This window comes from Ursus americanus, chromosome 9, assembly GCF_024610735.1.
Source record: "Ursus americanus isolate L20-20 chromosome 9, mUrsAme1.1.p, whole genome shotgun sequence".
Taxonomy (NCBI): Eukaryota; Metazoa; Chordata; class Mammalia; order Carnivora; family Ursidae; genus Ursus; species Ursus americanus.
Window position 1 is genome coordinate 47093568 of NC_142135.1, and position 14353 is coordinate 47107920.

Below are 14353 nucleotides of genomic sequence, written 5' to 3' on the forward strand. Positions count from 1 at the left end.
CATCTCTAATATTTTCGGTTACCCTTCAGAGTCAATTATTCCTACTGACAAATGAAGAAAATTAGGTTTTAGGAATTTAAGTATATTGTGGAGGGCCATAAAACCAGTCAAAGTCAGGATTTTGAACCCAGATCTCCTGGGCTCAAAGTCAACGCTCTTTTTACTATGTTTCACTATAAAAACAATATAAAAAACAAAATGCTAAGCTAAACCTATGCCTTAAACTGAGCATTTTGCTGTATCAATCTGACAGTACTATTCTCTTATGTTATCACTTAAAGATTAAGCAACTTCATAGTAGGGTGGTTTGTGGGGCTTTTAAGCTAGTCATTAAAAATGCTTTTCCTAAAAATTGAGAAAGAACAAGTAATCTAAAAAAGATAATGTATAAAACGTAAACACGCTAACAATGAAAGACGTAAGCTATTGGTATCATGATTCATAAATTCTGAGAAAAACATCCAGGGGGCATAACATTCTTACCTTTGCAAGGATCAACTTAATGTAATTATATTACGTACAATCTCATGTTTCAAAATGACACAAAAATTTCCATAAATAACTGGTTGTTTGTTTCAAAGTATGGTATTTTAACAGCATAATACTTGCTTTCCAGACTTTTTTCCTTTGAATCCAGTAATTTTTTAACATTTGGTATTCTTCAAATACACAGTATCTGCTACATCTCTTCAAATAAGTTTAGAGTCGAAGCTGAGAGGTGATTAAGAAACTTTATTCAGGTACACAAAGCTTCTTAATGTCAGGCCAAACCCAGGCCTGCTAATGAGGCCAGTGCTCTTCTGCATTGCACCGCTCACTAGGATATCATAACCCAAAGTTAAGTTCATGCCCAAACATTTCCTGACTGTTTCTTAATACGTGAAAGATTCTAATTTACTAGCATTTAAGTAGCCATGGAAATTTGCAAATTCTTCAATTCCAAAGTGCCAATTTCTAGCGTTGAGAAGAGCATGTTGGAGTAATGTAATATAGAAAACATCTTTTAGAGTCAGACAGACCTAGGGCTAAACTTCGACTCTACTATTTGTTTATATTTAATCTCTCTGAGTCTCAGTTTTCTTATCTGTAAAATGAGGATACAAAAATGAGTTTTGAGAAGGGGAAAGGAAATGTTAACATTAACTCTAGGAAACTAGAATTGTTTTTAGAATCTGGAATATAGAAGGTGTGCAATGAGTATTCATTTCCTAACACTATCCCATAACCACTCTACTCTAGCCACACTCTCAATACTCTGAGGCAGATACAGTATTTTTCTACCATCCTTCCACAATTGTAGAGGACAGCAGGTTAAGAAAGACAGTAGGTTAAGAAAGGCATTTCAGTCACATGGCCATGCTGCAAAATGCTACACAGCAAAACCCCCCATATCTGCAGTAAGGATCAGACCAAAATAACATTTAAGTACTTGAGAAGAATATGGTACTGCTAAATGTTTTGTTATAAATACACAAAATTTCAGGTTTTTAAAGCTACTCAAGTAACTGATACACAATGTTAATTTACTATTTACAAATATTCTTCCTAAGAAGTTAAGCAGGCTACTACGTATAAACGTTCACTAGATAGCCTCACCCTTAAGATAAATATCAGAATCCAAAATACACAGAAACTGTCCAAAATGAGAAAATCAACTAAACAGCTAAAACTCTACTCCTAGAATAATGTAATTCTCAAGTTTAAAATATGGTAAAAATACAGGACCAGTCATTTATCCACAAATCCAAAACCCAGAAAGCTATAAAAATGTAAAGTTACTTCATAACTCATTTGGTGGCAAAAACTAAACTGACCTGGACTCATGTAACAGCAAAATCTGACTTATGTGCGGCTTTTTATTGCCTTATTTATAACATCTGACAAAGACAGTACAGGGTGCTGCCATAGATTTCATTGGGGTTTTACCTAACATAATATATGGAGTGCATTACCTTTCTAAATTAAAAAAATAAAATAAATTCTGAAACACATCTGACATCAACAAGGTATTATGAACACATCCCAGTGAATATTCACTTAATTCTAAGTGCCAGGTTTAAGTCACACAATAAATCTATCAATTAAGTATTACTACTACTTTACCTATGTATACTTAGTTTACATATGATAAAATTAGGGCTTAATCCAAGGTTAATTTGACCAAGTTCACTTAGCCAATAAAGTGTGGGAACTCAAATCTAGGTTTGTCTTACTTTAAGGTCTAAGCAATTAAAAAGCCAATACTTTAGAGGAAGATTAAATCACAAAGAAAGTTTAAATAAGTTACTACTACCAAAACTTTTAACTTAGAACAATGAAATTCCTGAGTATACTGTGCACTTTCCATCCTGGGTATTCAAATCTAAACACCGACACCATATTTCACAGCTCATAAGACAAAGAGAGATGAGTTTATTGTTATTTTTCTCCCCAAAGCACTAGCCACAAAGGCAGGGAAAACAAACACAAAAGCAATACGCTCCTCAAACAAACGCCAACTAATCCTTTCCACTCAAATTTGGAAAGAATCATGGATCTGTTTTTTTCTTTTAACCATTTTTACCAAAATGTACTAAACACAATACAAATATAACATAACAACATAGGTCAAGTTTTTCCAGGAACAGCCCAAACGTAAAGATCTGCTGTTCCACTTTCCAATGTCGTCACAGGACTGAGAAAGGCTTAAATGACACAGACCCAAGCTGTCACCATCACTGCCCTAAGAAAAGTTAGAGAAAATAAGCATCAACTTTTTTTTCTTGATTGATACATTTGAAATTTAAATCTTTTCTCACAATGTTTTTCACAAGTCAATGCCCTTAAACTAAGCAACGGCTTTTCCCCAAAAGAGACAGATTATGTCCCCCATCCAACCTACTTTCTACCCAAAGGACCAAATTCTAAAGTAGACACACTTCAATCAGAATCTCTATTTTAAGTAGGTTATGTAGCTAAGTGAAAAGTAATCAGATTATCTGATAATCACAATATCTAATTTAACTGTTTCAGTAGATATTTTTTTAAGAAGAAATACCTTTACTCAAAAGAATTTTTTGTTTTGTAGAGGCCTGGTGGATGCCTCTTGCAGGGTTACTTCTCCTGCCTACTCCTTATATAATCACCCTGTATCAGGTTTCTATAGTTTGTTTGGATCAAGTCTTTGGCAATTATCTTAAGCCTCTTTAAACATCTGAAAGGTTCAGATGTTAAGCTCTCTTTGTTTACATTATACATGTGTGTTTACAGAACACTGCAGCTTAAAAACTGGGTCGGAGAACACTAGAACCCCAAATTACTGATTCAGTTTCCACCAGCAGTTCTCAAACTAATATGTATAAAATCATCTGAGATACCTGCTAATAACGAAGATTCCTAAGCTCCACTATCAAGGACTATACCACAGTTCTCAAATATTCAGGAATCTTGCTATTCAACAAATATCCCAGATGACTGTGATGCAGAGGCTGCACACTGACGGTTCAATACCGTAATTCATCTAATAATGGTGTGAATAATTTCTAGTTCCCAAATTGCACAGCCAACCATTACCAGCTGATAGACTGCCAGCCATGTTGAGTCAGTATCCTTCTCAGATTCAATCCTAACCTTCCTGCTTTACAAACTTATTTCAATTAATCCTTACAAAAATTCAGTAAGAAAAATATTCTCCACATTTTACAGAAGAAACTGAAGCAACACTGTTATTAAGCAGCATTGACAGAAGTCAGCTCTGCCTGACTTTAAAGCTACAGCTCTTAACACATGCCAGGATGCCTTTAATTCTTAAACTTTTAGAGTGCAGTGGTCTAGTTTATTGCTTCTCTGGTAAAGTATGTCCTGATTTATACAGACCACATTCATTTAACTAGTTCTCCTCCCCACACTAAGCACAAAAAGTAGCACAACTTGGCAAGCAGGGGCTAATATATGACTGGAGTATCCTACTTCAAGTCAGGACTCAACAGTTTGCTTCCACCCATTCTATTTAATCATAATTACGGGTATACTAGACAGCTATCAAAAGAACTTGTTTTCTTTAGTTAAATAAAAAAAAAAGGCTATCACACCTAATGCTAGTACATTTTTAAACTACCCTGTAATTACCATGTAACTTAGGGCACGGAAGAGTCATAAGGAAACACCCTAGGGTAATTCTATCTGTCCCCTTGTTTGTGCCCTAGCCTTTCCTATTTATATAAATCCTGTTTCTCAGTACATTCAATTACCAAACTCCTCCCCAAAACAGCCAACATACTATTTTCCGAAATTTGCAAAGATATTTCCACTAGAACGCAGGGGTTCATTTCTCAGTATATATGAAATGCTTCAAATCTACCTGTATTCTTTAAATGAAATATACTGATTTATTATTCCACTCATAAGCTATAATGTAGTAATAATGTAACATTCATCTTCTTCATTCCACAGTTAGTCATAAGATTACACAGTAGATAACTTGAAAAAAAAAAAAAAACTACTGAGACTAAGATAAACTGATAAAGGTAAGTGATGAAGATAAAGTGAGAGAAACCCGGCTAAGCAATCAAAGAGTTGACCTGTTCCTGGTAAGGATGAGCATTACCTTATGCCTTACATTTCCTTAAGGAGAGAGAAGTTAAATCCCAGTCTCCACAAGGAAAGAGTATTCTCTTCACTATGACTCCTCTCCAAGGAAGAGTGGCTCATCCTAACCTTTTTCTAAGACACTGCAAACAGAAAATAATATTTGTGAGGCACCAGGTTGCTCAATGCTTGTCAAGGTCAGAATGACTGGCCAATGACCTCTGCTACCCTACGTGTCATATAATCATAAGGGCAAGGGGGATGGGCCTCTGCCCACCCACAGCCCACTCTACATAGAGTGCTGATTGGGACATTTGTCTCATCCAATTTGTGAGACTTGGGTAAATCACTGCTTCAAAGCAGCCTGGGCTCTGCGTCCTGCACTTTTTTAGACCTCATTGCCCCCAAGAAGAGCAAGTCAATCCTGCCCCATTATGGTAGCATACAGGGTGAAACCCCAGAGATCCAAAATTTTCTTTTCTACCCAAGGACAGTGCCAGCTACTTCCATCTATATAATAAGCCAAATATGCTATTATTTGCATTTCAGACTCCACTTTCCCTCTGACAGGCATAGACTCAAAGTACCAAAAGTACTAGGCAGCTTAAATCGCAGCTTCATAAAGAGTTTTCCAGGTGCCCCACTTTGGTGTAATACAGCTGTTTGGCTTAATCTTGGGCTTCACATACTTGTCTAGTCATTTCCCTCGAATCTGGGATGGACCTGTGAATTGCTTTAACCAACAGAATGTGGTCTGGTTGCTTCTTCTTTCCAACAGAATGTGGTCTGGTTGCTTCTTCTTTGCACTGTTGTGAGTCCTAAGCCACTATGTAAGGCCAGCAACACTGCTGGAAAGGTTACTTAGGAGGCGGGGCCCTGAAACTATAAGAAATATGGAGAAAGAGAAAGAAAGAGTGAGTAAGACAAAAAGAGAGAGAAGACCAGCTCCCAGCTGAACTGCAGCTGAATATAGCCTTTAGAGTGACCACCAGCAAAACCCAAACTGCTCAAACGAGTCCAGCCTAGGAGAGCAAAACTATAAGCAAATAGGAGAGTTGTTTTAAGTCACTTAGTTTTAGGGTTGTTACACAGCAATAAATGACCAAAACAATGTTTACCTGGTTCCTTGTGTTTTTGCATAATTTGTTCAAAACCCAGAGAAAAAGAGAGATGTAACTTATCATAACCCCAAACATTCATACAATCTCAGAAGATAAAGTCTTATGCCCCTCTTAATGTTAGTTACCAAACTCTGAGTTCCAAGAGGACAGGCTTCATGTAAGTCCTCTCAGCACTGTACCCCAGCACCCAGCACCTGGCATGTAACAGGTACAAAAGGCTGTGTTAGAACAAACAATAGTTTTAAGGAATGTCAAGACAAATGTTAGTCTTCCTTATAACTTAGGAGTTATCTGGCATATGGTTTTACAAAATATGTTCCAAAAGTTGTTTAACCATGTGTAGCTAAAGTGTATACTAAGACCTTTTTAATGGCACATCTTTTTTTTTCATGATAAAGTTTTGTGTTTTTTTTTAAAGATTTTATTTATTTATTTGACACAGAGAGAGACAGCCAGCGAGAGAGGGAACACAAGCAGGGGGAGCGGGAGAGGAAGAAGCAGGCTCCCAGTGCAGCAGGGAGCCCGATGCGGGGTTCAACCCCAGGACTCCAGGATCACGCCCTGAGCCAAAGGCAGACACTTAACGACTAAGCCACCCAGGCGCCCCAAAGCTTTTTATGTAATAGTAAAAATCATGAAATATCATGATATATACTCAGAAATCATGTCCTGATTAATATGCTCCAAAAATACAAATTTCCATAGACTAGGCTTTTATAATGGGAGAACAAACATCTGTAAAAGCAGCTGAATTAAAAATCAGCAAATTTTCAGAAGGAAATTAATACCTGTATTTCACCAATGTGCTTTTTCAGACAAAAAAATCAACTTCTGGGGCGCCTGGGTGGCACAGCGGTTAAGCGTCTGCCTTCGGCTCAGGGCGTGATCCCAGCGTTATGGGATCGAGCCCCACGTCAGGCTCCTCCACTATGAGCCTGCTTCTTCCTCTCCCACTCCCCCTGCTTGTGTTCCCTCTCTCGCTGGCTGTCTCTATCTCTGTCGAATAAATAAATAAAATCTTTAAAAAAAAAAAAAATCAACTTCTGCTCTTTCCTTGACAGGAGGATAACTATTTTGTGATAAATACTTACAAATTTCAAAATTACCCACCAACAGCCACTGTAATGAGGTTACCATTTTAACACAAAGGAAGAATTAGACAAGTTCAGATCTATACAGTACAAAGGTTTAACACAGATTCCAAACAGGTAAATTCAAACTCCTCATATATCACCTTCAGTTAAATTTCCATTGTAGATGAAGAGTTAGCCAAAAACAAACAAAAAAATTACTGACCTAAGAACAAAAATATGGGTTTTAGTTCTAATTCTAATTTCAGCCACTTACTAGTCATACACTTGGAAATTTTTTTCAACTTCTTTGAGCATCAGTGCATTCATCTAAAAAGCAATGATTATCTCTGACACACCTGCTCAGCTGTCATGAGAATCAAATGATAAAGTCTATATAGCCATTATGGAAAAATGTTAAATGTTATACAAACATAAGATATGATACTCCTCTTAATGTCAACAGAGTAGAAAAATCATCTGTGTATATGCTTTTGCTAGACATTTTTCCTCCATTAAGTATTAGCAACTGGTTCCTTCAACACTATTATAAAGGCCAATTTATTGGTTTTTCCACTACTTGTTATTACAACACATTTTTAAAAAAGAGTAAAAAAGACCCCAGTCTCTTTCTAATAATTATGGAATCAAAGTTTCTAGAACTATAAAAGATACTAAATAATAACTTGCTCAGGTTCCCTACTAGGCAGATAATCTTATAGGTGGAGAAAAGTCAATTATTTACTAATCAAATTATGCTTTAACCATACTCGGGAGAGTTAGTTCCTAATCTAATGAAGAAATGCAGTGACTAGGACCCTACACTTCATCTATTTTGTAAAGTTTCCATTTTTACTTGATAAAGCTTCATGAATGAAGTGAAAGGAGTATTCTTAAGTAAAGCATACATGAATATAGAAAATAGAATAAAGATAAAAATTCTCAAGGTTTCTCATTTCACTTCTCCCCCTCCCACCAAACCCAAACTCAGATACAAAGGAAATAAAAAAGTAAATGATTGGTTTGTTATTGCTATCTGCTCTCCACACACCCAATTCATGTCTCCTCTCATCAGCTCTCCTGCACATGGAAAACAAGAAGGGTACAGAAAGTCCAATGAAAATCAAAAAACCCAAGAATCACAGAGTGTTAAAAACTGAAAGGAACCTCTAGGATTTAATCTTACTGATGAGGTCACTTAAAGTCATTAACCATATGCAACTGATGGTAAATCACACCTCTTCTTACCAAAAAGAAAACAACCATTGTCAATCAGCTTCTGATTCCACTTTACCCACTTGCTAACTGTAATACTTAGGGTAAATAATTTAACTTCTTGGGCTAGTTTGTTATATAATAGCAAATAACGTACCATAGTCAAAATTCTCTGTAAACCGTACACCACAACACAAATGTAAAGAGATATTGTATTTAAGTGTATATAAGGTATGTCTCTACAGTAGCGGTTATCAGCAAATGGAAGAATTTGAAGATTCTATTGTTTTAAAAAGCCTCCAGCAATTCGGAGAGCTGCTCCTGGCCCAACCCACTGACCCACACGTTTATGAGGGAGGTTCAGGTGGGCTCATGGATTTCCCTAAAATTATATCCAGAAAGCACAGGTGCATATGGAAATTTCCCAGGCAAGATTTTTTTTAGTTTCACCAACGATTAGTAATCACCAAAAGGTTAAGAACTACTGCTGTAAAGTAACATATATCTGCCGAAGATATTGCTCAAAATGGTACCATTATTTTTCCAACCTGGATCAGAATCTCAGTTATTTTTACTTCCTTCATTTTCTCTCTCATCATCAAATTCTCTCCATTCAACTTCCTTCCTCCTTTCCATTCCTAATATTACAGCCATAGTTCAGACCCTCATTACTTACGACCACAACAATCAAGGTCTCTCTACCTACAGATTTCTACCTCTAATTCTCACTACACATTGCTGCCAAATAAATCCTCTGAAAACAAAAGTTTAATCATTTCATTCTCAACTCAAAAATCACCTGTAAAACCCCTAACGCCTATTAAATCCAAGGTCATTAGCCTGGCATTAAAAGCAATCATAAACTGGTTCAAACTTTTACTTCAAGTTTTATCACCCTTTATGTTAGTACAAATACTTTATGTTCCATCCGAATATAATACTTGCCTCTCCCCAAATGTATGAACTCTGTACTCTAATCTCTAGTCCCTTATCTCTGCTTCCATTACCTTTCTCAGCTTATCAAAAGTCATCCTTCAAAACAAAGATTTCAGAAGCCAGAAGCTCTATGACTTAACCCTTCTTACTTCACCTTGCCAAATAAGATGTGAGCTCTACCCCTTCTGAATTTGAATCCTATATGAAACTTAACTATGTATTAAAAGATAAATTAGGCATTTGTTTGTAGTCCTACCTGCCTAACTATTCTGGGAAGGGAGAAACTAATACAATCCTTTATATTCCTCCAAATACCTTGCACAATCATGCAGTGGATGCTTAATAATTGTGCAAGGAAGTAAAAGAAATTTCAGCCTTCGTGGGGTAAACAGCAAAGATTACCATGTCTTTGAAGGCAGAGAACTAATCTGCGGAAAAACTCTATCATGCCAGGCTTCCAAAAAACATAACCCTTAGTGCTTTTTAAGTTCTGGTATTGGATGTCTTATAACAGTTCTGCATTTTAAGGGAAGAACTATTTGAAAACCTTAATAAACTACATACCAAATAACTATTCTACATACTTAACACTTCTCAATTTGAGTAGCTCCCAACACTTGGCTACTAAGTTTCCAGTTTAAAAAATACAATTTATGAAAAGTGATAATTTGCAGTCACAGCTAATTTACCTACTTTAAGGCCAAAAACAAGTCACATGAATAAAAGAATGCCTTTATTTTTTTTTAAAGGTGCATTTTGCTTGAATAGTACACAGTGCCTTAGTGAGACCAGTAATGTGGATTTATACATAAGGATGAATTCTTTCAGAAACCCGCACACATTGTACACCAGGCACTTCAGGTAAAAACACCAAAGGGGGCAAAAAGCGAACTTTGGACATTACTCTTTTCCACTATTACCAGCAGCTTTTAAAAGCAGACACTCAAATCTTTTTGAACATTAGCTACACTAAAAGATAAAAACTTACCAAGCAGAAAAAGAAAGCCACATCAAGCCCCTGGAAAATATTTTATCCTGGAAGAGTAAGAATGTCAAAATAATAGATACTCATTTTTGGTAAGGAAGGTTGCACGTAATTACAGGAGCAAAGGACGCTCAACCCCAAACGACAGAGTAAAGAAAGGACTGATCATTTAAAGGTTGTAAAAACAATGAGCAAACTACAAAATTAAAACTTTTTTTTTTTAAGATGAAAAGAGAAGGGCCAGGTCACAGATGAGATAAGGACTAGTAAAAACTGCAAGGTCACTGGGACCTACCAGGTCACAAAGGTGGAAATGGGGGTTGGGGGGGGGAACTGCAGAGTCAGTAAAGAACCGGGAGTGATAAAAACACGTCAGAAAAAGACGTTTTAAGGCTGGGAGTCCTTGGTTTGGGACGGCGAAACTGCGGCGAAAGTCAGGGCACGGGCAATAAGTCCATACATTTGTGTTTTTTTGGAGAGGTGTTAGGGAAAGGAAGAGAAGGTGGACGGAACGCTAAGAGAAGGCTAAGGAAGCTTGAGAACCGCGGCTGCAGAGTCACGAAAACACTTCGCTCCAGTATCATTAGCTCGGGCCTGTGCCAGGGCCAACTCGGGGCAAGACCCGTGACCCCACCCCATAAAACTCCTGGCCCTTGGGCTGCAGGAGACAGCCAGGGCTGCGCGGACTATCCTCGACGGCCCCTCAGAGGGTCCCGCCCTGGGGGGGACCGTGCCGGGATACCGGCACCGCCGCGAAGGCTCTGGGCCCGCGCCCCCGCCCCACCCGCGCCCCCAGCCCCCCGCCGCGGCGTCCTTACCCGGCGCAAAGCTGTCGGCTCCCGGCGGACGGGCGGCCACAGCAGCGGCGCCTCCTCCAGAGGCGGGCGCCCTCACCCTTCCGCGCCCAAGATCGCCATCTCACAGCAGGCGCGGCAGCGGCGGCAGCCACCCAGGCGTCGGCCCCGGCAGCCCAGGCCGCCTGCAGCCACTTGGAACCCGCTTGCCGCGCTCGGCGACACCCGACCCTCCCCCCACCCCCACCCCGGCCACGCGCCACCCCCGGCAGACCCCACACCTCCCTCCTTAGGAGCGCGCTGCGTGCTCGCGTCGTCGGCGCCGCGCCACGAGCGCGCGCCTCCCCGCTGGCCCCGCACAGTGCGCTGCGCCGCGGCCGCCTAAAACCAACTCCGGACCCGGAATCCGGCTTCCCGCGAGCATGCGCAGCGAGGGCGCCCCGATGATGCTTTTGGAAAACTCCGCTCCTCCGGGTCTTCGGAGCGGTCGAGGAGAGGTGGAGGGCCAGCCAATGGGAGAGGGGGGCGGGGCCCAAACCTGTGGAAGGGGCGGGGCCGCCGCTGAGATTTGGGAAGAGGCTTTTCTAAACAGGAGGTGGGTGCTGCTGACTTGACTTTCCGGTTCGCGGTAGAACCGGTGAATGACCTCAAGTAAAGTCCTCAGGGCACTGGCGTTCTTTTTTTGAATGCTTTACAGCAAAAATAGGCTGTTAATAAATACCCCTTGACTTAACTGAGTATCTGACCTAGTACCCATTGCAAGAGTAAATATTGTATTTAACAGATGGCCATACCAGAAGACTTCCACTTTATTTTTGTTAGTAATCAAAACGTTCAGCCCGTCTACTCCTATATAAGTACAATGATAAAATTAATACTAAGCAAGTGCATGTGTTAGTGCAAAAAGTCACACTGCAACGCCAGGAGAAAGGGTCTATTATCCCCATTTATACAAACGAGTCAACTAATCTCTGAAAGTACTGTTGGTTCTGTGTGTTGTTTTTGAAGAAAGGCCACCCTGCAAATAGAAATCAGTGGTGACCACATGACACACCAGATGACCTGGTCTTCTACTTCAGAAATGATAAAGGCTGTCAAGCATGGCTTTCTAGAATGTAAGCCCAACCGCCTCAACCAAGCCCCACAAATTACCTACATCCACACCCAAGCTTATTAGTTTTCCTTCTGTCTCAAAGGCTGTGTCCCTACTCCTCTCCAAAGCGAACCTCTTTACTGTCCACTCCCTCCTGTGCCCCCCTCAGCATGATCATGTTTTATTTTTTTTCTGTCTTAAATTTTTCTTTGACTTTAAAACCTTTCTAATTCTTCTTCCATCCTAATTAAGCTTTTGAAAGAATTGTGTACTAAGAACAGCATCAACACCGCATGAATAATTCTAAGATTAAATAAATAACTCTTTTTAAAAAGATTTTATTTATTTATTTGAGAGGCAGAGTGAGGGAGAGAAAAAACATGGGAGGGGGGGAGCAGAGGGAGAGGGAGCTGGATGCCGGGCCTCATCCCAAGACTCCAGAACCTGACCCGAGCCAAAGGCAGACTCCTAACCTGAGCCAACCAGGCACCCCTAAATAAATAACTCTTACTTGAATGAATGTACATTCTCTTCCTCTCCGTTCCATCAGTTTCTACACTCTAAATTCAGACCAGAGTTTGACGGCACACCATATCCACTGTGATTATTCTAAAATACGCATCTGAGCATGTAACTTCACTGTTTAAAATCTTTCACTGGCTCTTCAGAGCTTTCAAGAGGAAAATTAACATGATCTTCAAGGCCTCTTTACTCTTGCATGCTCAATTCCTCTGTGTTCAGGGTTCAGAACTGTCTTCAGAGTTCCCTGATTGTGTTCACTGATCTCTGTTTTAATGAGTACTGTTTCCTCTAAACATCTCCTCATTGTTTTGTTTGTCCACTCCCTTTAAAAATGAATTCAAGAACATGCTTACAAGTGTACTCTCAGATATTACACACACATACCCAGCAGAAGTCCACATGCCATCTCCAGAATGCCTACAGGCCTCCTTCCACTTCCTGCTCACTTTCAGCTCTCCTGAGTCCTCAGTTTCCCCTCAGTTCAGTTTCATTCCGAAGCTCCTAATAGTCACCTAGGCCCCTAAATTGACAGTCAATATTGAGCCGACTTTTCATTATTAAATATTTCTTTGGTTTCAAATGAATACTATTATAAATAAATATCTTTTTATAAATCATTGTGTCCTTACATACTGTCTTAGTTTAAATCCTTAAAAGTAATCAGAGGAGTAAATAATTTTAGCCCTTTTGAAACATATTGGCAAGTTGCCTTCCAAAAAGAACGAAGGCTTAGGTGTCACATTGCCTAGGATCAAAATGCAGCTCTGCCACCCAGGAAGGCCACATTCAGGCTTTCCTGGGTCCCAGATGACTTTACCTTTGTAGGCCTCTTCCTCCATAAAATAATATCAAAAATTATATTTATAGGGACGCCTGGGTGGCACAGCGGTTAAGCATCTGCCTACTGCTCAGGGCGTGATCCCTGCGTTATGGGATCAAGCCCCACATCAGGCTCCTCTGCTATGAGCCTGCTTCTTCCTCTCCCACTCCCTCTGCCTGTGTTCCCTCTCTCGCTGGCTGTCTCTATCTCTGTCAAATAAATAAATAAAATCTTTTTAAAAAATTATATTTATAACTGCATTGATATAAAGACAAACATATTAATATACAGGAAAACATTTTCTTCACCCATTCCCTTCTGATTTTAAAAGAAATTAAAACATTCTTATGGGCCCTAAAAGTATGGTAAACCTGAGGCACTGTGCCTACTGACAATTAGATAAGTCAATTTTGCTACCACCTACAAATTATGAGATTTGGCCAAATTCCTTAATCTGACAGTGACTCAACCAGAAAATTGGTATAATGCTACTACATGATATAGCGAAAAGCAAATGAATTACTACAAATAAAATATTTAGAATTATGTGGCACATAATAAATTACTGTTGCTATATTGTTATTATCAATTTTCCTACAGCACTGTTTGAGAATATATGATTGTCCTCCTTTATGGTGTCCAGGTTGTCATGGTATATTTTCATATGTGCAAGTATGTTATCCTACTGTTAGTCCATTGCTCATTTTCTTATTGGGGTATTCACAAAAAATGTTACTTATATATAATATAGATATTGATCCCAAGTGAAATGATTGGCCTTTTCCATTTTTTGTTTATTTTCTATTATTTTATGCTTCACAAGTCCTTTCCCATCCTGAGATCATATCATTATCTGTCTTTATTTTTTTCTATTTGTTTGGTAATTTCACTTTGTTTCATTAAATAATGTAATCCTTTCAAATTTATTTTGGAATGGTGATCTATTTTTTATTTTCTCTAAATAGTCTGTGATCTTCCCCAGCTTGTTTGTTGAAGAATCCTTCTCCAACTATGATGATTTTAAAATATGCCCATAAATTTGTTCATAATCCTTCCTTTAAAAAGTAGAGACTAATTCCCTCCCAAGTGAATGTGAGTTGTACTTAGTGACTTGCTTCTAATGGATACAATACAGCAGATATGACAGGCTGTCACTTCCAAGAGAAGGTATTAAAAAGGTATTGTGGCTCCTCCCTACTCTCTCTCAGATCACTTGCTCTGGGGAAGGCAG

General features: G+C 39.1%; 1 protein-coding gene and 1 pseudogene across 6 annotated transcripts in view; one reads left to right on the forward strand and one right to left on the reverse strand.

Annotated features, from left to right (window-relative positions):
• WWP1 (WW domain containing E3 ubiquitin protein ligase 1) overlaps nucleotides 1-10944 on the reverse strand; it is a 113773-nt gene extending 102829 nt beyond the window's left edge. For 4 of the 5 annotated variants that reach the window (XM_045806025.2, XM_045806023.2, XM_045806021.2 and 1 more), the window contains exon 1: nucleotides 10712-10943. The gene's annotated coding sequence lies outside the window, so the exon portion shown is untranslated. Of the gene's footprint in view, nucleotides 1-10711 lie in introns of all 5 variants that reach the window. The other variant, XM_087864772.1, reaches the window with a different exon arrangement.
• Nucleotides 10945-11109: 165 nt separating this feature from the next.
• The window catches only part of LOC123797656 (small ribosomal subunit protein uS2-like), a 54389-nt pseudogene continuing 51145 nt past the window's right edge, over nucleotides 11110-14353 (forward strand). Inside the window, exon 1 of the transcript XR_015725659.1 lies at nucleotides 11110-11282. The product of XR_015725659.1 is annotated as a small ribosomal subunit protein uS2-like (transcript). The remainder of the gene's footprint in view (nucleotides 11283-14353) is intronic.